This window comes from Urocitellus parryii, chromosome 6 (assembly GCF_045843805.1).
Source record: "Urocitellus parryii isolate mUroPar1 chromosome 6, mUroPar1.hap1, whole genome shotgun sequence".
NCBI classification, from domain to species: domain Eukaryota; kingdom Metazoa; phylum Chordata; class Mammalia; order Rodentia; family Sciuridae; genus Urocitellus; species Urocitellus parryii.
This window is the reverse complement of record NC_135536.1, coordinates 92,942,908-92,970,490: the sequence shown is the minus strand read 5'-3', so window position 1 is coordinate 92,970,490 and position 27,583 is coordinate 92,942,908.

Below are 27,583 nucleotides of genomic sequence, written 5' to 3'. Positions count from 1 at the left end.
TCTTCCTCATCTTCATCTTTGTCTTTTTAATTATTTGTTTAATAACAAATATAAACATAAAAATAAAATTCTCTAATCTTGAAGTTATTGTGCCTTGGGTCTTTTTGTTATGTCACTTTAGATCATACCCCACCTAACCCAGAGAAAAGGATTTTGGAAGTCTGGCCTGCTCACTTTTGAAGCAATGTCTTACCTGGAGTCCCCAGTCACCCAGATTTTAGTGCACATCTTAGTTTTCAGAATGCCTTTGGCTTTGATATAGTCTGAGGCACAAAGAGCTACGTGTGTTGTCCTCTTCAGAGACATTCTTCCAAGCTGATGATGGCTTCCTTTCATTTTAAAATCAGAGACATTCATATCCCATTTTAATCCCCCTATTTTAATCCTTACAAAAAGTAAATGAAAACTTTTGGATATTTATGAGTTTGCCTTTGCAAATACAAATACAAGCACTGTGATGGATGGTGCCTGACTCTCATCCATTAGTAATTTCAGCATGATTTTTCCTTGGTACTGACTGCCTTCACCAGTCTCCCCATAGTGAATGCATATGTTTCTCAGGAACATTTTTCACTAAAATGCATAGCAAATATCACTCCAAAGAGAAGCTCCAAGGGAAAAAGTCGCAAAATGAATTTCCATACATTGCAGAAAGTATGGAAAGCAGGGAGAAATAATCAAACATTTTAAATTAAAAAGGCCTTAGTTCAAATATCCCTTATTCTCTATGGATATTGATTATCTTTTCAGACCTCAGTTTCCTCTCTGTGGAAGAGAGAGTTAGTAGTTACATTATGCAAATTAAACGAGGCAATACAGGTAATGTATACTTTGAAGAATGATTGGCACATTACCAAAACATGGTAGTTACTTACTCTCTGCTAATGCTTTTCCCTGTAGTTAATGTCTTGATTCTTCTCTAAATTTTTCTTCTCAAGTAACTGACAGTCAGTGTATTTGGAAGCAGTATCTGAAGCCAAAATGTTTGCCTGGTTTAAGGAGAGTGAATGTTTTGTCAAACCATTGGGGCCTACTCCAAATTCACAAAAACAACACAAAATGCTTACTGAACTGTAGAATGTTAATTATGCAGCCTATTTATAATAATCTTACAAAGTCTCATTACCTACAGCAGTCACAATGCATTCATCTCATTTCTGTTTAGGCTGGGAAAATTACAGGAAGGCCTTGTCATTCTTTTTGGAGTTTTCTGTATTTGGTGACATTTCCCCAGCTTGCTGCAAAACAGCAGCTGCAATTAATTACTTTTTGAATCAACTAGAGGACAGCTTGTAAGTTTTCTGCTGCCCTCTGTCAATTCTGGCACAATGAATTCTCTTTTCGAGTTTCTATACAACTTGCATTTTAAACATTTCAAAGATAGCAGGGCCTACACATGAAAATGATTGGGGGAGGGGGTGTCATTTTTTTATTTTATATTTTTCCCAGAAAATACAGTAATCAATCAACTAGGGATCCTGTTGTTTGGAATTAACAGGCTTTTTTTTTAATTTTTAAAAGACGTCGAAACTTTATAGAAGTCTTCTTGTGAAGAAGTCATCATTTTATGCCTCTGAGAGGTTAACAAAGATCTCAACCACTTTGGGCTTACCTGTGCTGACCTCATCATTTTTCAAAGTTTTAATCATCTGAATGTGAAGTACAATGAGCAAGAAAAGCCCAACCTGGAAGGCTTTGTCATCCTCCTTTAATCAGGACTCGAAAATCCTTCTTCTCTGTTCAGAGGCTGTGTTAAATGGATTGTCTTGCACTTATTTTCTCTTCAAGTGTTTAAGTCACATGCAGGACTTTCTACATTGCTGGAACCACATTCACAACCAGTGCTGAAGCAAGGTGGGCAGGGGATTGCGTTGAAATTCACATGGCCACAGTAAGGCATGATTGATTCCCCAGTTGATCATTTATAAAATATTTACCAAAGTATCATTGTATATTGGTTTTATGTAGGAAATCTTATGTTTAGTAAAGTCACTTTATTTTTAATTTATATCCATTTCATTTTTTGTACTGGGGATTGAACCCAGGGGAGCTTTGCCACTGAGCTATATCACCAGTTGTTTTAGTCAGTTTTTCATCACTGTGACCAAAAGACCTGATAAGAACAACATAGAAGAAGAAAAGTTTTATATGGGGCTTATGGTTTTAGAGGTCTCAGTCCACAGTTGGCTAATTCCACTGCTCTGGATACAAGATGAGGCAGAACATTATGGTGGAAGAGTGTGAGAGAGGAAAGCAGCTCAGGACATGACAACAAAAAAGCAAAGAAGTAGCTCAGTCACCAGAGACAAAATACATACCCCAAAGACACCCACCCAGAGACCTATGTTCTCCAGCCACACCCTACTTGCCTATAGTTACCACCCAGTAAGTCTTCATCAGTGGATTAATGCACTAATTTTGTTAAATTCTCATAACCCAGTCATTTCACCCCTGAAGTTTCTTGTATTATCTCACACATGAGCTTTTGAAGAACACCTCCCTCCTAGATGATAATACCGGTTCTTTTTATTTTTTATTTTGAGATAGGATTTCGTTAAGTTGCTGAGTCTCGATTTGAATTTGTAATCCTCCTGCCTCAGCCTCCAGAATCACTGGGATTACAGTTGTGTGCCACTGTGCCCAGCTGCAAATTCACTTTAAACAAAATAATGATGATGATGGCAATGATGATGATATAAATATATATATATATATGCATATACATGTATATATGCATATACATGTATATATATGCATATACAAACATGTATATGCATATATATACATACACACACAGATTATATATACACACACCATTTGAGATGAAGTCACATTCTTTAATCTATGCCCTTGCTTGGCATATGCCTTGTACCTGTGATAAATTAATGACAAAACATTCTCAGTTTCACAGATAATGGAATCCAGGCCAATCTATCATGACCTCTTTCAGAAGTTTCTAGATAAGCTATTATGAAAATGTGAGCTTCAAAGAATACTGCTGGCTGAATCCACATTAAGAATGAAAAGGAAGTCATAAATAAAAAAGTGCTGCAAATGTGAAAACTTGGTTTCCTACTAGTAAATCAAGGATCAAAGGTAGTCATATTTGCTTTTGTTCTCTCAGTCAATTCGTTCTTTTATTTTAATAGTAGTGAAGCAAGCTGCTAGAGGACGACTTTTTGCATCTCAGATTGAGGTGTGAATGTAATAGTTCACCAGGGAGTCAAACATGAGGGAGAGAAAAACTCTTTATATGCTGACTTTCAAAGTGAATGATCCAAAACCTATTCCAGAAATCCTGAGCTTTTTCATCCACTTCATGAATACAATCAGAGGCCAGAGTGGAAAGAGGGGACTTTGTAAAAGAGATTGGTGAATAGTTATTGAGAGGGAGCTGTTGCTTTGCAGATCTCACCACCCCAATTTTGGATGGAGAAGAAGTGAGGTTTCATCCTTTAATTTCAGGCTTAGAAGGAGGCATTCAAGGTATCAAAATAGAATTTTTTCAGAAGATTAAAACTTTCACATGAAGATACAGTGGGAGTGTTTCAATTATTTATTTAACCCACTAATGTGTTAAACCAGTCTAATAACAAAACTGGCTTAAAGGATGATTTCCAGCACACAGGGTTATATGCACACATTTGGTAGAAAACCAAATGGAAAAATAAGATTTGAAAGTCAGATAGAAAGTTATGTAGTGCCCTATGTCTAACTTTTCAAAATAGAACCATAATTACCAGGAAATAGTCATAAATGTTACTATGTCCCCAAGTGACAAATGACCTTTGGGCAGACTTGTCAGACAATTTTCTGATATGAACTTGGAAGGGCAGATGGTAATCTTCTTGCCTTATTTGTAAGTTTCAGGTAGCATTCCTTAATAAGAAGATCACACAGAGTATGTTATATCTTTCCTGCAGACAAGAGACAAAGAAATCAATGTCTTATTCTTGCCTGGAAAGTCTGTAGTGCAGTAGGGCTTGGGTTCCATCTCCTTCCTGGAATTCTCAAAATAGGTAGATTATTATTTTGGTGATTAGTGCCACTGGTCTATGAACTTACTTGCCCCTACCCTCTCTCTAGCATAAAAATAGAGAATATGAGCATGAAGAATGTAAAAAACAAAAATGCTCCAGGCCCCTCTTCTTAGAGACATTTAGCCTAAAGAACATTAAATCAGAGATTACATATAAGTCAAGTTTAGAATTTTAATTCTTATGTGGGACTGCATATTAGTCTCATTTTTTTCTGAATTATGACTTTTTGTGACTACAAAAGACAAGAATTTGGGGTTTGTTCATTTGTTTTAACCTAAATGGAAAGGCAAAGAATATATCGCTGTACATAAAATTTTAAAGGGAGAATGGGACATAGAAATAAAAAGACTTTGTGGTTACCATCTACATACCACACCTTTACATTATTAGTACAAATCTCCTCCTCTGTATGAAGAAACTGGAGAGGAGAACTAATGTGTATTACAGGACCACACCTACACACCTCACCAAAATTCTAACATTACATTCTTGGGATTTAGGAATTAAAAGTACAACTCCACCACAAAGTTGGTAGAGAAGAACCATAACTAGATAAATCAAAATTATAGTAAGATACTTTGTACCCCATTTTTGGATGTCTGTGCTAATTGTTTTAGATATGTGACATAAATGCATGTAATTCTGACATGGGGACTTTATTCTTCATTTTTTTCTTTTTAATGTGACATTAATGTGAAAGCTTGGAAGATAAATGATATTCCTCATGAATATAATTTTATTTTTCAATGGATGGACATAATAGTTTTCCATATGAACAACACTTTTGGGTTTTAGTTTATTTTGGCTGGGGATGCTGCATGGCACACTCATAAATAACTAAATAAAGTAAGTCAGGTTTTTTTTTTTTAATTGAATATTCCCTAGAAAGAATTCCATTTCCACCACCTTTAGCTCTCTGACCTCAATCAATACATTAATCCTTTAGAGCCTCGGTTTCCTCATCAACAAAATAGCAATGATACCTCTTTGTTACATCTTAGATGCGATTTTCTACTCTCCTGCGTTTAAAATAGGGACTAGAATGGAATATGAATCTTTCCATGCCTGGCGGGCAAAAAGTATTTAACTTCTGGGGATCTAAAACTTTTAATCTTCAAACTTGGTGTACAGGTTTTCCTTCTTGAAACACAAATGGCTTCCATGAGGTCCACTGTGCGAAGCTCTGCTCCTGGGACTACCAGAGGGTCATTTGTTTTCCTTAGAACTCTGAACTGCCCAGCTGCAACAAGCGACCCTCAGACTCTAAAGCTAAGCACACTGATTATTCTCCTGCTTCAGGCCATAATTCAAAACATAGAAATGGTTTGGAAAATCTCTAAGCAATTTAAGTACTGGAATGTAAAAGGTAATTTTGCGAATCAGTTGGTTGAATTTCCAAGCTCTGGAGTCACAATAATTTATTAGAGAGTTATGTGGAAACCTGGGTACCAGCTTCCTGTGAATTTTGAGAAAAAACAGGGTGTTTTTGGAAAGAAGATTATAACACTAAGGAGTGTCAATGACTCTAATGTCATTGTCAGAACTCAAAGGGGGAAAGGTGGGGAAGCTACATGTTTCCAAAATAAGGGGATATTCCTTGGGCTCCATAGATCTCATTAAGATTAAAAAGCAAGACTAGCTCTGACATTATCTGAATTCTAGGCATGAATTTGGAGATGGAGACCAATAAAAGGCAATAATGAGCCATGCAGATCAGGTGTGTATTCATAAGAATCCTAGGTGTGATGCAGGGTAAACCTTTCTACACACTGTATGTATGAGGACTCAAAGTATAATAATAAACAAACTTTTACAAATCCAGAGGCCTATATTAATTGCATCTAAGAAGTATTAGGCCTTTCCAATGTACATGTGCACCTTGGTCAGGGAAGCTTGGAAACTGTATTCATTCATGGTCCTATAGTTTAATAGAGCCAATGGTAAGACCAGCACTGGATGTCAGTCCAGCACTTCAGCATCATCCATCACAGGAGAGACCAAAGCATTCAACAACTCTGGACCCCACTGGAGAAAACTTATCCATAGGGACATTAACTCTCTGCACTTTAGATTGCAAATGCCTGCTTGGTAATTGGGTCCCCAAAAGACCTCAATGTAGGAAAAGATCAGAGATAAAATGAAAGATATCTGCAAGCAAGACATGGTCACTATAATGTAAGTGGGGAGGCTATGAGGACATTGGTCCAAGTCCAGGAGGTAGGTGAGGAAGCTGAAGCCAAAAGTTTAATGGAAGAGTAGACATCAGACAAACATAAAAAGAAGTTCAATTACTAATTGTAATAAAAGTTAGAAAAGAAACCAACCAAGTTCTATGACCAAGAAACTAGGGAAGAAAGAGACCTACTTTTGATGGATAGAATCAGAAAAAGACCTTGCTGAGAAATTAATCTCTACTCAGATCAAATTATAATCTTAATGAAGGGCATACAAAAGACTCTTCTGGTTTACAGTCCAGATGTTATGAGGAAGAACAGGATGGACAAGACGAAAACCTGTTCCAGCAACTGGGAAGAATACAGGGAGGCCTCAGTGCCTGTAAGGGTCAATAATTAGAGCCTTATTTATTCCCTCTAGTCATAACATTGCAAGAAAGTTTCGGTTTTTTGTTTGTTTGTTTTTTTAATCAATTGTACTACAGTTAATTAGTGCAATTGTAGATATAGGGCAATGGGTTCCTATAACCTCTGTTACCTCTGGAGAAAAGAAAAGATACTAACAACTTTTTCTGGTTCAAGATAACTAAACATCTTGAAGCACTGAATTTCTTTTATTTCTGTCCAACAAACTCAGAAAAAGGCTTACTAATCCTCAAATTTTTGCCAACCTCTTTGACAAATTTTCAATTATTTTGCTTTAGGAAAGACACAATAGATGGCTTTCCAAAGGCATTTCCCCCTATTATTTGAAATATGTTTTTTCTTTACTTATCCTCCATTCAAAATGTTGCTTAATAAAACCCATTAGTTCAAGCCAAATTTTGAAGATTATTATATCTTTCCTCAAAAATTTCTTAAGAGGAAATTACGGTCTGTCTGAGTGAAATAGAACCAGTCTCTTGAATAATGGTAAATTTTATCTCCCTTGGGCTGGAGTTTGAAGGGGCTAACAAACAAACAAACAAACAAATGAATTGTCTTTGATTGATGGCTATAGGAACTGGTAAGATCTTTTCAAACAAATAGAAAAGATCATCAACTGGTGAAAGAAGATGTTGATCTAGGGAAGCCAATGACTTGGTTTTAGATAAACACATTAGAGACTGAATTCAGTTTATACATTTCTTAAAAAAAAAAAAAGGCAGGTGGAAGACTTTAGTTCCAGCCAACTGGAACTTGTGCCTTGAGGAAGAACAGATGGATGGAGCAATCTGAAGGAGTTCCACTGGCTAAGGAGAAAATAAACCCTGAAGTAGATCACTTAGTCAGACCTCTCATTATTTTAACTACTATTCAACATAGAATGGCACAACACGGATAATAAAGTATTATGTTCCCAAAGGCAGCTTCTTGAAAGGCTAGCTTGGCAGCTGTTCATTTCACCTGGAACTTCAATTCAATGTTACAAGGATTAGAGTCTGGAGTGGAGCTGTGAGAGGTCCCTAATTTATTAACAGCAAATAGCAAATTTTAAAGGGACAATTGTCCTTTCAGCTCATAGTCTATTTCAGCCAAGGTCAGAATCATTTACTGTCCCCTAAATGCATAAGCAAATAACTTTGATTACACAGCACTATAATTCCTCCTGTTGATTTGGTGAGATGAGAAAATTCAAAGAATAGGACAATCCCAAAATTATGATAACATTTTTTCCTTTCAGTGCTATTTTGCTTGGGAGTGCCACTCTCTCACTTTTCCTATTCATCCCCAAACACTTATCTAGATACCTCAATAAGGATGAACCTCTGATACTAAAAATATGTGTCCTGAGGTTGATTGTCAAGAGTTATTTGTTAATAGTAATTGTTCAGTATTTATCTACCTCAGCAATAATTTTTTGCAAATATATGAGCCTAAAAAGTTTGTTATTTAAGGTTTAAATTTATAGTTTCCACTTCCACTTTAACACACAGAGAAAGAGAGAGAGAGATGAACTTCTAACTAAAGTGAAAGGCTAGTGAAAGTGAAAAAGTATCTTAATTGTGGCTATATTTATTGGGTTTAGATTTAGTGGATTTAAAAGCACAAACCTCTAAATTGAGATTCTACTTGCCACCTCAGAATCAAGAGCTGCCTTAGGATTTAGTGATTGAGAACAAGTATGGTTTTCTAGAGTTTGAGACATTGACAACAATATTTTTGTGAGGGCATGCTAAGGCAGCACATAGGCTTATATTACATAAATAGACCATATTTCTAGATTGTCAAGGATGCTGTGGGGGTTGCAGATTAGCTAAAATAAAATCCACTGACTTCTTAATATTCTGCCAGTTCCCAGCTCTACTCTTTTTCCCACTTTCTTCTTGGGCTTTATTTCAATAATATTCTTGGCCACACCATAAATTCATTTGCCCTCCTGTCTTTTCATAACACCTCATCATGCTTCATGAAGCAAAACTTCATCAATCATTCAGCCCTTGAAGAAAGTCCATCTTTCTCTCCAATACTACCCAAGAGGTCAAGTTCCCTACAGCGTGGCCTATTGGGATTTCTATAAATTTGAGTCTACCAGTTTCAAAGAAGCCTCAAAGATATTGAGCAATCCTATTCAATTTTCTTTTCCCGGCTCTCTGAATTCATCACAATCTTGCCTCACGATGCTGTATAAACACCCACACATATATGTATATACACCCACACATGTACATGTACACATATGTGCTTAAATGTCTTTTCATGCCTTATCTATAAAATAAAACTTCAAATGCTTCTTACCTACTAGGTTTGTTTAAAGAATCAATGAATTTCTATATAAAGTTCTTATAATATTACTCCAGCCAAAAATAAGGACTATATATTGTTGCTTATTATTATGAGCACTATTTTGATTGTGTGTTATATTCTCTATATTTCTGTTTGAAGGCAGATTAAACTCAACATATCAGGGCTTAATCTTTTCCCTAACATTCTAGAGGCAACTAGCTCAAGAGCCTTATCACTCTGCTTATTTACTCTTGCAAGCCAAAGCAGGGACATTGTACACCTTTTCCTCTTCACCAGTCCTCACCATGACACAATGCATTTTGTAGCCAACACTGGCATAGGTGAAGTGTAGTGCAGTAGGCACTAGATGATCATTCTAAGACTCACTCCTTCCCCTTGTTCAGGCCACATTCCCCTCCCTCCTGTTCCTTGCACAGGCAGCAGCACAATTGCAAATCTCTTCTGTCTCTTCTGTGATGCTCCTTCTCCACCTGCCTAGACCTGACCTTGACTAACTTCTCTATTTCCACCAGAATATACTATTCCTCCTTTCTCTAGGTCAAATAACCTTTTTATAATCTTCTCTTAGAAGTATGCTCCTTGTCTTAAGACTGTTCTAAGTAAGCATTTGCTGCTATGTGCTGCAGTCTGGCTGGGCACAAAATCACGAGCCACTCACAGCCTTGTAGATTCAAACAACAATTCTTTATTCCCGAACTCTCGGCACTCTACATACATGTTCTGGGGAAAATACACACCCTCCACCAGGCTCTGCGTACCAAATACCTTCTGAATCCCGTGAGAACTCAACGGGGAACTCAAGGAGCAGGCGCCTGAGGCAGCAGGATATGCCCTATTCCCAGCAGGATCCACCCTAAACCTGGAGCCACCCTAATCCAGCAGGATCCACCCTAAACCTGGAGCCGCCCTAATCCCTGAGCAGGGTCACCTTTCAAACCAAAACTCTCAAACATTCATGCATTGTCACTGCAAATGACCTGGGTCCAAGGCAAGACCATTTCCACAAGGGAGAGTCCTCCCTCTAAGCAACATTGGGTAGGCTGACAAGGAAATTGCCATGTGTCATTCCTACTTGGCTATGGCTCTCAGCAGCTATGATAAGGTGATTAATTACCTTTTACATAGACTACAATATCCATTGACTGGGAGCCATGTCTGGTCTGGCTCACTGTGATATCCACAGAGCCTAGCACAATTCTGAGAATTAGCTGGACACCAAATAAATTTTTCCAATAAGTGGACTAAGGACTGTTTAGAATAAGAAAATGGAAGGATTTATAAACATCAGGGGAATCAGCAAATATAAAAAATATATATAATAGAAAAAAATACAGGGAAATTAATGAAGCCAAAAGTCGTTTCTCTGAAGAGAGTAATAATATTGAAGGCTCTTCTGCCATACTAAGAAAAAAAGGAAAATAATAAAATACTAAAATAAGAAATAAAATAGACTCTTACTGCCAATTTTGCAAAATTAGAAAGTATTAAAATTATTTACATGGTATGCCAACAAAACACATTATATAGAAGAAAGTTTACAGTTCCTATAGAAATACAAACTACTGAAGTATACTCAAGTAGAATAGAAAATCAGAACACATATAACAAGAAAAATAAATTAATTAATAATTTAGAAAACTTACCATCAAAAACGTTCATGCTGAAGTGGGCTTTACAGATGAATTCTAGTCAATATTTAAGGAAGAATTAATACAAATCCTTCAAAAACTCTTGCAAAATATGGAAAAGACAGGAATACTTCCCAGCTTAATATACTAGGTTATTATTCCTGTGATACTAACCAGAGAAATACATTACAAAAGAAAACTACAAAACACTATATCCCTTATGAATACAGTGCAAAACTCCTCACCAAACTATGAGCAAACTGATTCTAGAAATATTTAAAAAAGGAGCGCTCAGGGACAACTGGATACCCAGATGTGAAAAATGAATCTGGACCCCCCACAATGCATCATTTAACTCAAATGGATCAAAGACCTAAATTTAAGAGATGAAACTATAAAGTTCTTAAAAGAAAACTGGCGTAACCTGCATGACTTGAAAAACTCAATGATTCCTGAACTATGACACCTGAGTCCATTTTTGCTACTATAAGAGAATACATGAACTCAGGCACTTTTATAATGAACAGAAATTTATTGCTAATACTTCTGGAAGATCTGTATGCCATCAGCTAGATAGGGCTGTGTTGGTTTCATTTCATAGTAAAAAGTGGGAATAGAGGAAGGCAAACTTTATTTCTTCATGCAGCAGAATAGTAAAAAAACAAAGAGGCCAGAAGGATATTGAACTTGTATTTTAATGATGTTAATTCCACCTATGGGGGCAATCCCCCCACACACACTTGCCCAAGCCTCACTCAAATGTGCTTCCTCCTAACATTGGCATGGTGGCAATCAAATTTCAACCTGAGTTTTGGAAGGAAGAAGCATTCAAACCACAACAACATCTAAAACAATCAGGCAGTTCCTCAAAAAGTTAAGCGTAGAATTCCTGTGATCCAGCAATTACACACAAGGAGATGATAAGCATAACATGTTCATCAAAAACTTATATTAGACAAAGGCGCCAAAAACATACATTGGAGAAAAGACAATCTCTTCAACAAATGTTACTAGAAAAACTATAAATCCATTTGCAACAAAATGAAATTAAACCCCTATCTCTCCCCATGCAGGAAACTCAACTCAAATTGGATCAAGGACCTAGGAATTAAACCAGAGACTCTGCATCTATTAGAAAAAAAAGTAGGCCCAAATCTCCATCATGTCGGATTAGGCCCTGACTTCCTTAAAAAGACTCCTATAGCACAAGAATTAAAACAGAATCAATAAATGAGATGGATTCAAAATAAAAAGCTTCTTCTCAGCAAAAGGAACAATCAGTGAAGTGAATAGAGAGCCTACATTTTGGAGCAAATTTTTACCACAAGCACATCAGATAGAGCATTGATCTCTAAGATATATAAGGAACTCAAAAATCTTAACACACACAAAAAAAACTAATAACCCAATCAACAAACAGGCCATGGAGTTAAACAGACATTTCTCAGTAATAAATGAATATATTAAAAAATTCAAAATGGCAGCTATTAAGAATACAAACAACAGTAAGTATTGGCGAGGATGTGGGGAAAAGGCACACTCATACATTGCTGGTGGGACTGCAAATTGGTGCAGCCAATAAGGAAAGCAGTATGGAGATTCCTTGGAAAACTGGAATGGAACCACCATTTGACCCAGCTATCCCACTCCTCAGTTTATACCCAAAGGACTTAAAAACAGCATTCTACAGGATCACAGCCACATCAATGTTTATAGCATCATAATTCACAATAGCTAACCCGTGGAACCAACCTAGATGCATTTCAGTAGATGAATGGATAATGAAAATGTGGTATATATACACAATGGAATACAATTCAGCATTAAAAGATAATAAAATCATGGCATTTGCAGGCAAATGGATGGAGTTGGAGAATATAATGCTAAGTGAAGTTAGCCAATCATAAAAAACAAATACTAAATGTTTTCTCTGATATAAGGATGCTGATTTATTTTTTATTTTTTTTTATTGTTGGTCGTTCAAAACATTACATAGTTCTTAATACATCATATTTCACAATTTGATTCAAGTGGGTTATGAACTCCCAATTATACCCCATATACAGATTGCTGAATCACATCAGTTACCCTTCTATTGATTGACAAATTGCCTTTCTAGTGTCTGATGTATTCTGATGTCTGTCCTATTCTCTACTATCCTCCCCTCCCCTCCCCTTTTCTCTCTCTACCCCTTCTACTGTAAATCATTTCTTCCATTTGTATTCTCTTGTCTTACCCCTCCTTTCCTCTTATATGTCCTTATGTATAACCCTGAGGATCACCTTCCATTTCCATGCGATTTCCCTTCTCACTCCCTTTCCCTCCCACCTCTCATCCCTGTTTAATGTACATCTTCTTCACAAGCTCTTTGTCCCTACCCTGTCCTTGTTTACTCCCCTTATATCAAAGGGGTCATTTGGTATTTATTTTTTAAAGATTGACTAGCTTCACTTAGCATAATCTGCTCTAATGCCATCCATTTCCCTCCAAATTCTATGATTTTGTCATTTTTAATGCAGAGTAATACTCCATTGTGTATAAATGCCACATTTTTTTTATCCATTCATCTATTGAAGGGCATCTAGGCTGATTCCACAATCTTGCTATCGTGAATTGTGCTGCTATGAACATCCATGTAGCAGTGTCCCTGTAGCATGCTCTTATTAGGTCTTTAGGGAATAGACCGAGAAGGGGGATAGCTGGGTCAAATGGTGGTTCCATTCCCAGCTTTCCAAGAAATCTCCATACTGCTTTCCAAATTGGCTGCACCAATTTGCAGTCCCACCAGCAATGAACAAGAGTGCCCTTTTCCCCACATCCTCTCCAGCACTTATTGTTGTTTGACTTCCTAATGGCTGCCAATCTTACTGGAGTGAGATGGTATCTTAGGGTAGTTTTGATTTGCATTTCTCTGACTGCTAGAGATGGTGAGCATTTTTTCATGTACTTATTGATTGATTGCATGTCCTCCTCTGAGAAGTGTCTGTTCAGGTCCTTGGCCCATTTATTGATTGGGTTATTTGTAATCTTATTGTCTAATTTTTTGAGTTCTTTGTATATTCTGGTTATTAGGGCTCTATCTGAAGTGTGTGGAGTAAAGATTTGTTCCCAGGATGTAGGCTCCCTGTTTACCTCTCTTATTGTTTCTTTTGCTGAGAAAAAACTTTTTAGTTTGAGTAAGTCCCATTTGTTGATTCTAGTTGTTAACTCTTGCGCTATGGGTGTCCTATTGAGGAATTTGGGGCCCGATCCCACAGTATGTAGATCATAACCAACTTTTTTTTTCTATCAAATGCCTTGTCTCTGATTTAATATCAAGCTCCTTGATCCATTTTGAGTTAACTTTTGTGCATGGTGAGAGATAGGGATTCAGCTTCTTTTTGATGCAAATGGATTTCCAGTTTTCCCAGCACCATTTGTTGAAGATGCTATCCTTCCTCCATTGCATGCTTTTAGCCCCTTTATCAAATATAAGGTAGTTGTAGTTTTGTGGATTGGTTACTGTGTCCTCTATTCTGTACCATTGGTCCACCCGCCTGTTTTGGTACCAGTACCATGCTGTTTTTGTAACTATTGCTCTGTAGTATAGTTTGAAGTCTGGAATCGCTATACCGCCTGATTCACACTTCCTGCTTAGCATTGTTTTTGCTATTCTGGGTCTTTTATTATTCCATAAGAATTTCATGATTCTTTTATCTATTTCTACAAGGAATGCTGTTGGGATTTTGATTGGCATTGCATTGAACTTATAGAGAACTTTTGGTAATATCACCATTTTGATGATGTTGGTTCTGCCTATCCATGAGCAGGGTAGATTTTTCTATCTTCTAAGGTCTTCTTCTATATCTTTCTTTAGTGTTCTGTAATTTTCATTGTATAAATCTTTCACCTCTTTTGTTAGGTTGATTCCCAAGTATTTTATTTTTTGGGGGGATATTGTGAATGGAGTAGTTTTCCTCATTTCCGTTTCAGAGGATTTGTGGCTGATATACAGGAATGCCTTTGATTTATGCGTGTTGATCTTATATCCTGCCACTTTGCTGAATTCATTTATTAGCTCTAATAGCTTCTTTGTAGACCCTTTTGGGTCTGCTAGGTATAGAATCATATCATCTGCAAATAGTGATAATTTAAGTTCTTCTTTTCCTATTTTTATGCCTTTAATTTCTTTCGTCTGTCTAATTGCTCTGGCCAGTGTTTCGAGAACTATGTTGAACAGAAGTGGTGAGAGAGGGCATCCCTGTCTTGTACCAGATCTTAGAGGGAATGCCTTCAATTATTCTCCATTCAGAATGATGCTAGCCTGTGGCTTATCATAGATTGCTTTTACAATGTTGAGGTATGATCCTGTTATCCCTAATTTTTCTAGAGTTTTGAACATAAAGGGATGCTGTGCTTTGTCGAATGCTTTTTCTGCATCTATTGAGATGATCATATGGTTTTTATTTTTAAGTCTATTGATGTGGTGAATAACATTTATTGATTTCCGTATATTGAACCAGCCTTGCATCCCAGGGATGAATCCTACTTGATCATGGTGTATAATTTTTTTGATATGTATTTGAATCTGATTCGCCAGAATTTTATTGAGGATTTTTGCGTCAAGGTTCATTAGAGATATTGGTCTGTAGTTTTCTTTTTTTGAAGTGTCTTTGTCTGGTTTCGGAATCAGGGTGATGTTGGCCTCGTAGAATGAATTTGGAAGTTCTCCCTCTTTTTCTATTTCCTGAAATAGCTTGAAAAGTATTGGTATTAGTTCCTCTTTAAAGGTTTTGTAAAACTCTGCTGTATACCCATCCAGTCCTGGGCTTTTCTTAGTTTGTAGTCTTTTGATGGCTTCTTCTATTTCTTCAATTGATATTGGTCTGTTTAGTTGTCTATATCCTCCTGACTCAATCTGGGCAGATAATATGACTTAAGAAATTTATTGATGCCTTCACTATCTTCTATTTTATTGGAGTATAAGGATTCAAAATAATTTCTGATTATCTTCTGTATTTCTGAAGTGTCTGTTTTGATGTTGCCTTTTTCATCGCGTATGCTAGTAATTTGACTTCTCTCTTCTTCTCTTCGTTAGCATGGCTAAGGGTCTGTCGATTTTATTTATTTTTTCAAAGAACCAACTTTTAGTTTTGTCAATTTTTTCAATTGTTTCTTTTGTTTCAATTTCATTAATTTCAGCTCTGATTTAAATAATTTCTTGCCTTCTACTTCTTTTGCTGTTGTTTTGCTCTTCTTTTTCTAGGATTTTGAGATGAAGTATGAGATCATTTATTTGTTGGTTTTTTCTTTTTTTTGAGGAATGAACTCCAAGCAATGAATTTTCCTCTTAGAACTGCTTTCAATGTGTCCCATAGATTCCGAAATGTTGTGTCTGTGTTTTCATTTAACTCCAGGAAGTTTTTAATTTCCTCCTTAATGTCTTCTAAAACCCATTGATCACTCAGCAACCTATTGTTCATTCTCCAAGTGATGCTTGATTTTTCCTTCCTTCTTTTATCATTGATTTTCAGTTTCATTCCATTATGATCAGATAAGATGCATGGTATTATCTCTACCCCTTTATATTGTCTAAGAGTTGCCCTGTGACATAATATATGGTCTATTTTTGAGAAGGTTCCATGTGCTGCTGAGAAAAAAGTGTAACTACTTGATGTTGGGTGGTATAGTCTATATATGTCAATTAAGTCTAGGTTGTTAATTGTGTTATTGAGTTCTATAGTTTCCTTATTTAACTTTTGTTTGGAAGATCTGTCCAGTGGTGAGAGAGGTGTGTTGAAGTCTCCCATGATTATTGTATGGTGGTCTATTAGACTCTTGAACTTGAGAAGAGTTTGCTTGATGAACACAGCTGCACCATTATTTGGGGCATATATATTTATGATTGTTATGTCTTGTTGGTGTATGGTTCCCTTGAGCAGTATGAAGTGTCCTTCTTTGTCCCTTTTGATTAACTTTGGCTTGAAATCTATTTTATTAGATATGAGTATGGACACTCCTGCTTGTTTCCGCAGTCCATATGAGTGGTATGATTTTTCCCAGCCTTTCACCTTCAGTCTATGAATATCTTTTCCTATCAGATGCGTCTCCTGTAGACAGCATATTGTTGGGTCTTGTTTTGTGATCCATTTTACTAGCCTGTGTCTCTTAATTGGTGAGTTTAAGCCATTAACATTTAGGGTTATTATTGAGATATGGTTTGTTCTTCTATCCATATTTGTTTATTGATGTAACTAACCCTGATTTGTTATCCTCTTTGACTACTTTCCCCCCTTTACTGACCTATCTCCCATTGTTGGTTTTCAATGTTATTTTCCATTTCCTCTTCCTGTAATGTTTTGCCAAGGATTTTTTGAAGAGATGGTTTTCTAGCTGCGAATTCTTTTAACTTTTGTTTATTGTGGAAGGTTTTAATTTCATCTTCTAATCTGAAGCTTAATTTCGCTGGATACACGATTCTTGGTTGGAACCCATTTTCTTTCAGTGTTTGAAATATGTTATTCCAGGATCTTCTAGCTTTCAGAGTCTGTGTTGAGAGATCAGCTGTTATCCTGATTGGTTTACCCCTAAATGTAATCTGCTTTCTTTCTCTTGCAACTTTTAAAATTGTCTCCTTATTCTGTATGTTGGACATTTTCATTATAATGTGTCTAGGTGTGGATCTCTTATGATTTTGCACATTCGGCGTCCTGTAGGCTTCTAGGATTTGGGAATCTGTCTCATTCTTCAAGTCTGGGAAGTTTTCTCGTATTATTTCACTGAATAGAATTTTTATTCCTTTGGTTTGGAGCTCTGTGCCTTCCTGTATCCCAATGACTCTTAAATTTGGTCTTTTGATATTATCCCATAATTCTTGGATGTTCTGCTCATGATTTCTTAGCAGACTTGCTGAGCTGTCTATGTTCTTTTCCAGTTGAAATACTTTGTCTTCATTGTCTGATGTTCTCTCTTCTAAGTGATCTACTCTGCTGGTAGTATTCTCAATTGAGTTTTTAAGTTGGTTTATTGTTTCCTGCATTTCTAGAATTTCAATTTGTTTGTTTTTTATTACCTCTATCTCCCTGTGAAATTGATCTTTTACTTCCTGGATTTGTTTGTCAATGTGATCTTTCATTGTCTGATTTTGCTGTCTCATGTCTTCCTTGAGACTCCAGATCATCTGAAGCATATAAATCCTGATCTCTTTATCTGACATTCCATCTGTTGCAGCTATTACCTCTTCTAAAGTTGAGTTGACCTGCATTGCTTGTGGTCCTTTCTTTCCTTGTCTTTTCATACTGCTCGCGTTTCTTTCTGCTTGGTGCAACTGTTGTGTTTTTGAAATTTACCCCCTATTTCTTTATGTTGCTCTTGTATAATTGGGAAGTCTCCCTTGCAGGGCGGGTATTGGCTATGCTCCTCCTCTAATTATGGTGGTCTGTCTACCCCGCTGATCGGTCGCAGGTCTGCCCCCGGTGCGGGCACGGGTGGTGGCTTTGCTCTGCCCCCACTCCAATTGTGGTAACGTAACTACCACGCCCTGGGGTCGTTGGTCCTGATCTGGATGTGGGTGGCGGCTCTGCTGGGCCCCCACTCCAATAGGTGTGACGAGTCTACTGCGCTGGCAGACCTCTAGGCCGGTGGGTCGCAGTTCTGCACAGCCCCCACTCCCAATGGGGGTACCTGATTACCTCTCCAACGGGTCGCTGAGCCCCCTCCGGACCCGGGCGGTGACCCTGCTCCACCCCCACTCCAACCAGTGTGACGCGACTGCCTCGGTGTTACGTGTCCACCACGCTGGCAAGCTACCTGGCCAGTCTTGCCAGTTGGCGGCAGATCTGCCTGCCCTGCTTGCTCGGATGTCAGCTCTGCACAGTCTCTACTCCAGATGAGGTTACTTGGCTACCGCGCAGCGGAATCGCTGGTCCTATTCTAGGCGTGGGCGGCTGCTCTCTTCAGCCCCAGCTGCGTTTGGGGTGTCATGGTACCATGCCGGCGGGTCACTTGGCCTGCTCTGGGCACAGGTGAAAGCTCCACTCTGCCCCTACAGCACCCTGCCAGACCCTGATTGAGAAGCAGTCACCACCGGTTCCCTAGCCTTGGGCCAAAGCAGCTTAGGTAGCCGGAACCCCGCCTCTCCGATCCCGATACACTCTCTGCTGGGAGCTGGCTCCAGGGAGCAACCCCCACGGGTTCCCCAGCCCCAGGCCAAAACTGTTCCGGGAGTCAGAACCCAGTCGCCCCAAGCTCAGCGCATGCTCCACTTGGAGCTGGCCTCCACCGGCAGTCTCCGCAGTTTCCTCAGACCTGGGCCACGTTAGCCCCGGGAACGAGAATCCAGCTGCTCAGTGCCCGGCGCATACCTTGCCCAGCACACGCCTCTAGGAGTATTCTCCACAAGAACCCCCACCCCGAGCCTGAGCAAGAAATCTGTCTGCTAGACGCAGGTAAATACCAGCCTGATATCACCTGTTCCGTAGTTGAATGGGCTGAGATCAGTAGAACACGGGGATGATTACATCATCTCTCCGAAATGGCGGCTGCTGTCCTCCACTGTGGTCCGACCGGTGTCTGGAACCAAACTGGGCCGCTTCTCTCCTCTGTTTCAAAGCCGGAACTCAGCACTAAGGGCTCCGATGTACCACTGGCGGGAGCCCCCCCGGATCCGTATCGCTGTTCCCCTGCTCCGGCACCCTGCCGCTCCCCGGCACGCGCCACACACTCCAGCCTCCGGGCGATCGCCAGTCAGGCTATGCGACCCTCCGTGCGGGGAAATGGAGCTCTCAGAGCCGAACTTCTCACGATGGAAATCTGTCCACTAGATTCTGGAGCACCTCAATTTCACTGGAACTTCCCAAAGATATCCTTCAGCCGTTTTGCATCGTCTTTCTCCCACTTAGTGACGCGGCGCCCTGGGGTGATGCACTCCCTTCGCCGCCATTTTCCTATTCTCCTTGAGTTATCTGTGCTCCACAGGAAGGAGGATCACTTTGATTTTTTCTGCTTGCCCGTCCCCCAGGGCTGGCTAGCCAGGTTTCGTTTTGGCTGCTACTGGGAGGAGGGGTTGGAGGTCAGGTGTCTCTAGTTTCCCCCTAGTCTTTATGGAGGCTCAACTTGATACTCCCTCTCCCAGCAAGCCTAGGAGAGATTTTATGCGAATTCCCGATGTCTGGGGGGTGAGCTGATTGACACAAACCTGTTTTGATGCTGCACTCTGTGGGAGAGTGGCGGTGTATCCTTCAGCTTTACCAGATGGTGGCCGCTGACTGCCTCGGTGGAGTGTCCGCTGTGGGGGATGGGACTGTACAGCTTCCTTCCCCTTCTGAGATCCCGTGCTCGGCCCAAGGATCAGTGTGGGCTTGGCTGGCGGGATTCCACCTAATGGCAGTCTCTAATCTCCCTGCTTGCTAATTAATCACTTCTCTGCGGTGCCACGCCTTCTGTAGCCTCGGGGCAGGCCGCAGGAGTCAGTTGGCCTGGATCTCCAGGGTCCTGCTGCTGGCTGTTGGGATCCCCGGCACTCTATGAGGGATGCTGATTTATAATGGGGTTGGTGGGGAGCATGGGAGGATTAGAGGAACTCTAGGTAGGCAAAGAGGAGGGAGTGGAAGGGAGGGGGCATGGGGGTAGGAAAGACAGTGGAATGAGAGGGACATCATTACTCTAAGTGCATTTATGAAGAAACAAATGGTGTGACTTTACTCTGTGTACAATATGAAAAATTGTGCTCTATATGTGTAATATGAATTGTAATGCATTCTTCGGTCATACATAACAAATTAGAATTTAAAAAAAAAACTCATACACCAATGTGTATAGTAGTATTATTCATAATAACCAGAAAGAGGAAGAATCCAAATATCTACCAACTGATGGTTGGATAAAAAAAATGTATTATACATACATATTAATTCTATTTTAAATATTTAAAATATCAATTGAATAAAGTTTCAAGGGAAACAAGCTAATGATATCTCAAGGAACAACCGCATAGTTGCTTTTCAAGTACCCTTTAATGACTGATTATGCCTGCTAACCCGAAATTCTGTTTTTTCATTATGGTAAAATTTACACAACATTAAACTCACCACTTTAAACATTTTAAAGTGTATAATTACTTGTCATTAAGTTCATTTAAACTTATGGGCAACCAACACCATTGTCCCTATCCAAAGCTTTTTTATCATTCTAGATAGAAGTTCTTCACATTAAACATAGCTCCCCATCCTGCCCCACCTCCTCTCAATCACTGGCAACCCTCATTTAACTCTCTGTCTCTATAAACTTGACCACTCTAAGTACCTCATATAAGTGAAATCATATAACATTTGTCATTTTGTGTCCACCATATTTCACTTAACACAAAGTTTTCAAGGTTCATCAATGTTTTATGTGTCAGAACAACGTTATTTTTAATGGCTGAATAATATTCATCCTATGTTTATGTCACTTTGTGTTTATCCATTCATCTGTCAAGGAACATTGAAGTTATTTCCACTTTTGACAATTGTGAATATTATTGTTTCGAAAAAGAAGTGTACAAAAAAAATATTCCTAACAAAGTTTTTTACTTCTGTCTCTGAAGAAGTTGGTACTAACACATGAAAGTTCTTTGGAGCCCAACCAAGATCATATTCTGTTTATGTTTGTCTACATGGTATAAAGACACATATGTGTAAAAACACAGATTATTCCTGAAAAGCACTGCCTCAGGACTTAATGGTTACTGTGGATAAACTTGGTTGCTTTACATTCTTTATCTTAAATAATGCTGAAGACTCTGTAATTTTAAAAAGAAGTCATGTAGTTGTGTCTGCCCAAGGGTTTTCTACACAGAATACACCAACTTTTGGTCACATCTACAAGGTTGTAACTGCAATTAAAACTTGGAACCATAGAACACTTCAATTAGCATAGAAAATAATTACCACAGGGTCCAATCCCCATCTATATTGGGACAAAATCCATTTCTGTCCATCTGCATTGACCAAACTATGCAGTAAGTCTGCATATAACTTTGTACCAATAAACAGTGTAACTTCAATGAAAAGGAAGGCAACTTCTTATAATAGTTTTGTATCAACATCAAAAATGCAATTATATGGGGCTAGGAATATAACTCAGTGCTTGCTTAGTATATACTAGCCCTGGATTCAAACCCCTGCATCAATAAATCAACTAATAAGCAAACAAACAGCAAACATTAATCTTCTCAGGATAATAAGTAATATTATCACAAGCCCAATGCCTTGGTGTTTTCAAACAAGCCCAAAACAAACTTACATGAATTTAAGAATTAAATATGAGACCTGTTGGGTGTGTGGGAGACCTTGCCTTTCGGTTTTATTTCCCCCACCCGGTTTCTCCCCGCTGAAGTTAAGTTTCTGTCTCTCAAGAAGAACATCATGTAATCCCTTACCATCCCCTCCTCTCTCCGGAGGGCAACAAGCCAAAGGGTGCCAAAGTCAGAAGTTTTCTCAACCAATCCCGGTGGGACACAGTGTTTGCTCATTCATTCCTGAGTCAACCTGCCAATCAGCACCAGTTCCTGAGTCACCCTGCCAATCAGCACCCGCCACGTCACCAAAGGGGTGCTTCTTAAGCTGAAGCTTGCAGGCTCACGCTGCTGCAGCTCTCTTCCTCTACTTTTCTTTCCCTTTGGGGAGTCCCCCAATAAAATCTCTTGGTTGAATTTCCCTCTCCGGTGAGTCACATGCCTTTTTTGGGTGCTGGGACTCAGATGGGGCTCTCCTGCCTTTAAGCAGGACCCCCATCCCACCAGAGATCACCACCTGAGAGGAGACCAACCTGCTCCCCTCTTCTGGATCGCCCCTTCCCATCCACCATCAGCCTAAAAATGGGTATGTCTCCCTCTCCAGACTCCTAAACCCCCGTGAGGCACAGTAACAGGGAACTGGCCGTGGATCCCCCAGCAGCCCATGTGGTGCCTGGCAGGGAGGAATACACCCCACCCGGACCTTCACAGTCGCAGTGGTCCTCTTTTAGTCTTTCCCCTTCCTTACAGGAATCAGCCAGCTTGAGAACTGGCAAGCCCTCTCCCCTCCTCCCCCAACCTCTAGTTTTAAAAAGCCTGGAGCTCTCCCAAGGCCCTAAGGGATCGGTCCCTCACTGGTGGAGATTGGTGACAACTGAATCCTCGGCCTGAGGTCTTGTTCTGATATTTGGGACGCTTCTCCAGTCAACATATCATACCCTTTCTCATAGCACCGTGGCGGAGGCACCTCCTCTCTGCCGGCGGACTCCCCTCTCAAATGCCTCCTCAACAATTTGGACACCCTCAGCCTAACCCCAGATAGCAAACTCAAAAAATTGATAAAATTCTCTACTCAGGATTGGACCAATTATTCCTTAGATAAACCAAAAGACCCTGCCATCTTTCGGGACCTCTACAACTATCACAGGGGATTGAATAAATGGGCAGAGATTTATTAACCTCTCCCTCCCCCTCTCCTCTTCCCTTGTTCCTGATGTCCTGCTTCATCCCACTTGGGCTCCTCCTTCCTCTGGACCTGCCCCCACTCCCTCCTTTAGTCCTCCACTGCCTGATCCCTTACACAGCCTGTCTGGCCACAACCTGCTTCAATTCAATTATGGCTCCTTTGAGAGAGGTTGCTGGGGCGGAAGGGATTGTTAGGGTCCATGTGCCCTTTTCCATAGCAGACCTTTCACAGATTGAAAAACGCTTGGGTTCCTACACCACCAACTCTGCCTCATATATAAAGGAGTTTCAATACTTTCTCCAAGCCTATGGTCTTGCTTTTCATGACATTTACATGAGCCTAACCAATACTCTTCTCCCAGAGGAACTCAGGAGTGTCTGGGAACAAGCCCATAATTAGGCTAATGAGGTCCATCAAACCACCCCAGCCCACCCACTAGGTACCCAGGAAGTTCCTGACCAGGACCCTCATTGGGACTACAATACCACTGCAGGATTACCCTAGTGGGACCAATTTTTCACCTGCCTAATTGCCAAGCTCAGATGGACAGCTCAGAAGGCAGTAAACTTTGAAAAAAAATCCAAGAAATCATTCAGGACAAAAACAAGAACACTTCCACCTTCCTAGATAGACTGACTAAGGCTCTCCAGCAATATACTAATTTAGACCCTGAAACTCCAGATGGGAGACACCTCCTAATGATCTACTTCTTTTCCCAGAGCTACCCTGACATTCAGGGGAAACTTAAAAAACTGGAACAGGGATGCTTGACCCCTCAATCTGAATCTGAAGTCCTGGCTATAGCCTTTAAGGTGTGCCAGAACTGGGATGAGAAGGCCAGAAAGCATAAAACCCAGATGCTGGCACAGGCTCTTGGGGACCTACCCCACAGACCCCTTCATTTTCAGTCAAACGCTCACCATCCAAGATGCCCCCTGGGCCCTGTTTTAAGTGCAGGATGGAAGGACACTGGGCAGGAGAGTGCCCTAATCCCAGGCCACCTATGCATCCATGCCCTAAATGCCAAATAAGGGGTCACTGGGACGTGGACTGCCCTGGCCCCCCTGAACAGGAGCCAGATCTACCCCAAGCCCACACCCAGATTTTGGGACTGGCCATGGATGACTGAAGGGGCCTTGGGACTCCCTCCGGATGACCATCATCACCTCTCAGGAGCCCAGGGTCACCCTTATGGTAGATGGACACCCGATTAACTTCCTTGTAGACCAAGGGGCTACTTATTCAGCCTTGATGGAGTTTTGGGGACCCACTGTTCCCCCATTTTCAGGGTAAGGAGACAAACAATCCTTCCCCTCAAAACCCCCACGCTCTCTTGTAGGTTTTACCACCATCCTTTCTCCCACCAGTTTTTGGTATTGCCCAATGCCCCATTCCCCTATTGGGAAGGGACATCTTAGCCAAATTCCATGCCTCCATCACATCCCAGCCTTTCTTTTATCCTCGCCCTTGCAGAAGCAACCCACAGGTCCACAGGCTCCCCTCCTTCTCTCCCTCCGGAGGTAAACCCTCAAGTTTGGGACATTTCCACCCCCTGTCTGGCTCACTGTATCCCTGTCAGAATTCATCTTAAGGACCCTCAGCATTTTCCTTGTCAATCTCAATACCCTTCTCCAACTAGCAGTCTTTAGGGCCTACAGCCCATGATTAAGGACCCATGGTGCAAGGGCTTAATAAAACCTACCCATTCCCCTTACAACACTCCCATTTGGGCCATAAAGAAACCTAATGGATAGTACCGCCTTGTACAAGACCTACAGATCATTAACGAGGCATTTAGACCCATTCACCCTCTGGTGTCAAACCCCTACACCATCTTCTCTTCCATTCCTATCCTTCTTCCTGCTTCTCAGTCATCCATCTAAAGGATGCTTTCTTCACCCTTCCCCTTGCTCAGGATTCCCAGGATGTCTTTGCCTTCACCTTGACTGACCCTAAGATACATCATTCCTAGCAGCTTACCTGGACAGTCCTCCCTCAAGGTTTCAGAGATAGTCCACATATCTTTGGCCAAATCCTAGCAAAAGACCTTCAAGGTCTGACTCTTCCCTGCTCCACCCTTCTGCAGTATGTGAATGACACTGTCTCCCTCCTTGAATTTCCTCTCTGAAAAGGGTTACTGGGTCTCTCCTCAAAAGGTCCAGCTATCAGCAGTGACCTACTTAGGAGTCCAGATGTCTCAGGGAAAAAAGGCCATCACACTGGACCAGAAACAGTTAACTTGAAATTGGCCCACCCCACTCACCAAGGAAGATATTCTCTCTTTCCTGGGACTGGTGGGATACTTCTGAGCTTGAATCCCCAAATCTTCCATTTTAGTTGCTCCACTATATGATATAGCCAAGAAAATTTATTGGCGGCCACTCCTAAGGCCATCCGAGTCCCATTCCACAAACTTCCTCCTCAAGGCCCCGCACTCCACTTACCTGATAAACATAGATCCTTTGTTCTATATGTCCATGAAAACAAGGGCCTGGCCCTAGGTATGCTAGGCCAACAGCAGGAACCAAATTTGCCTCAGAAGCCTATCTATCCAAACCACTGGACCCTACAGTCCGGGGATGGGCCCCCTGCCTCAGAGCTCTGGCAGCTGCCTATGTCCTTTTGGAGGGGAAATCACCATCTCTTCACCCCACCACTTGGAGGAATTACTGACCTATAAGGACTTAAAAACTCTTCTCCCATGCTGTGTTCTCTCTCTCTTGGTATCTTTTATACATGACCCTACCATTTCTTTCCAGGCTTGCTCCTCTTTACACCCCGCATCTCCCCTCCCAGTCTCTATGGACCGGCGACTCCATCAGTGTACTGAATCCATAGAGAATCTTCTCTCATGTCCCTCCCACATTAAGGAGGGACCACTAACAAATCCCACCCACACCTGGTTCACAGATGGAAGTTCTTTCCTGACAAAGAGTGGCAGTTGGGCAGGATATGCCATCATCTCTCTCTCTCTCAGAGATCATAGAAGCCAAACCTCTACCACCCCACACAACTAACCAGCAGGTGAACCCATGGCTGTCACCTGTGCCTTTCAACTAGCTGCAGATTGTTCCAAGTATGTCTTTCACATTCTCCTTTTGCATTTGGCCATATGGAAAGAAAGGGGACTATTGACCACCAAAGGCATCTCCAAAACTAATTCAAGATTCATCACAGATCTTCTCAGGGCATCTATGCTTCCTTCAGAGACTGGGATTGTTCATTGTCAATCCCATCAGTCTGACTCCTCACCCATCACCATGGGTAATTCTAAAGTGAACCAAGCTGCTTGGCAGGCAGCCATGATACCATGCCTTACTATTGCTGTCATAACTTCAAGCACACCCCCAACCCCATCCCCATCTAAACAGGACCTCTTGTCCTACTTACATTCCCTGTTCCATACTAGCCCTCAGAACCTCAAGCTCTTCTTACAAACACTCTTCCCACTCACCTCGGATGATGCTAGGTTCATCCACGACCTCATCACTAAATGCACCATTTTTCAAAGAATCAATCCTAATACCCCTCTCAAGCCAGGCTCCTTTCCCACCCACCAGGCTCCAGGACAATTCCCAGGAGCCAACTGGCAATTGGATTTCACACACATGCCCAGGGTCAAGAGATATCTCTATCTCATCTCTCTTGTAGACACCCTCTCAGGATGGGTGGAAGTTTTTCCTACCACCAAAAAAAAAAACGGCATCCACGGTCATCACTGTTTTGCTCTCCGATATCATTCCGAGATTCGGGGTCCCTACCTCCTTGCAATCAGATAATTTACCTCTCAAATCACACAATGCCTTGCTGGGGCTCTCCACATTCCCTGGAATCTACACATCCCCTATCATCCCACCTCTTCAGTCAAGGTAGAACGCGTTAACCTCACCCTAAAGGAGACCCTCACCAAGCTCTCCCTCAAACTACATCTCCACTGGGTCAGACTTCTCCCAGTCGCCCTGTTTCACCTTCAAGCGCTCCCTAAAAGGCCAACTCAAACATCCCCTTTTGAGGTGATGTATAGATTCCCACCCCTACCATCTGGGGTGACCCCTTCACCTTGCATTCTTCCAGAACATCAGAGTCATCCCCTTCTTAGTTTTAGCCGAACACAGATTTGGAAACACAAGGAAACTCTATTACCTGATCTCTCCAGGTCACACGTCTCTTTCCCCTTAACCCCAGGTGACTGGGTATATTTCTCTCCTCCTTCTGGTGACATGCCTACCCTGACATCTAAATGGAAGGGACCCCTAAGGGTTATCTGTGCACTCCCACCGCTGCCTGCCTATAGGAGTCCCCAGGCCATCTGACTTCATGGATTCACATTTCCAGGCTGAAAACCAGCCCCGCCTCCAACCAAAGGAGCCCAGACTGACCATCCACCTTCCTCCTCCACCACTCCTGAGAATCTTTTAAAGCTTCTCATCTCACACCTGAGGGCTCCTTCTCCCCTTCCTGAGGAGGACCTTCCTAAACCTGAGAAACCCTCACAACAACATGCCTCACTCTAGTTCCACCCTTCTCTTTACCACCACCCTCCTGGCATCCACCTCCATCACATCTACTTCGTC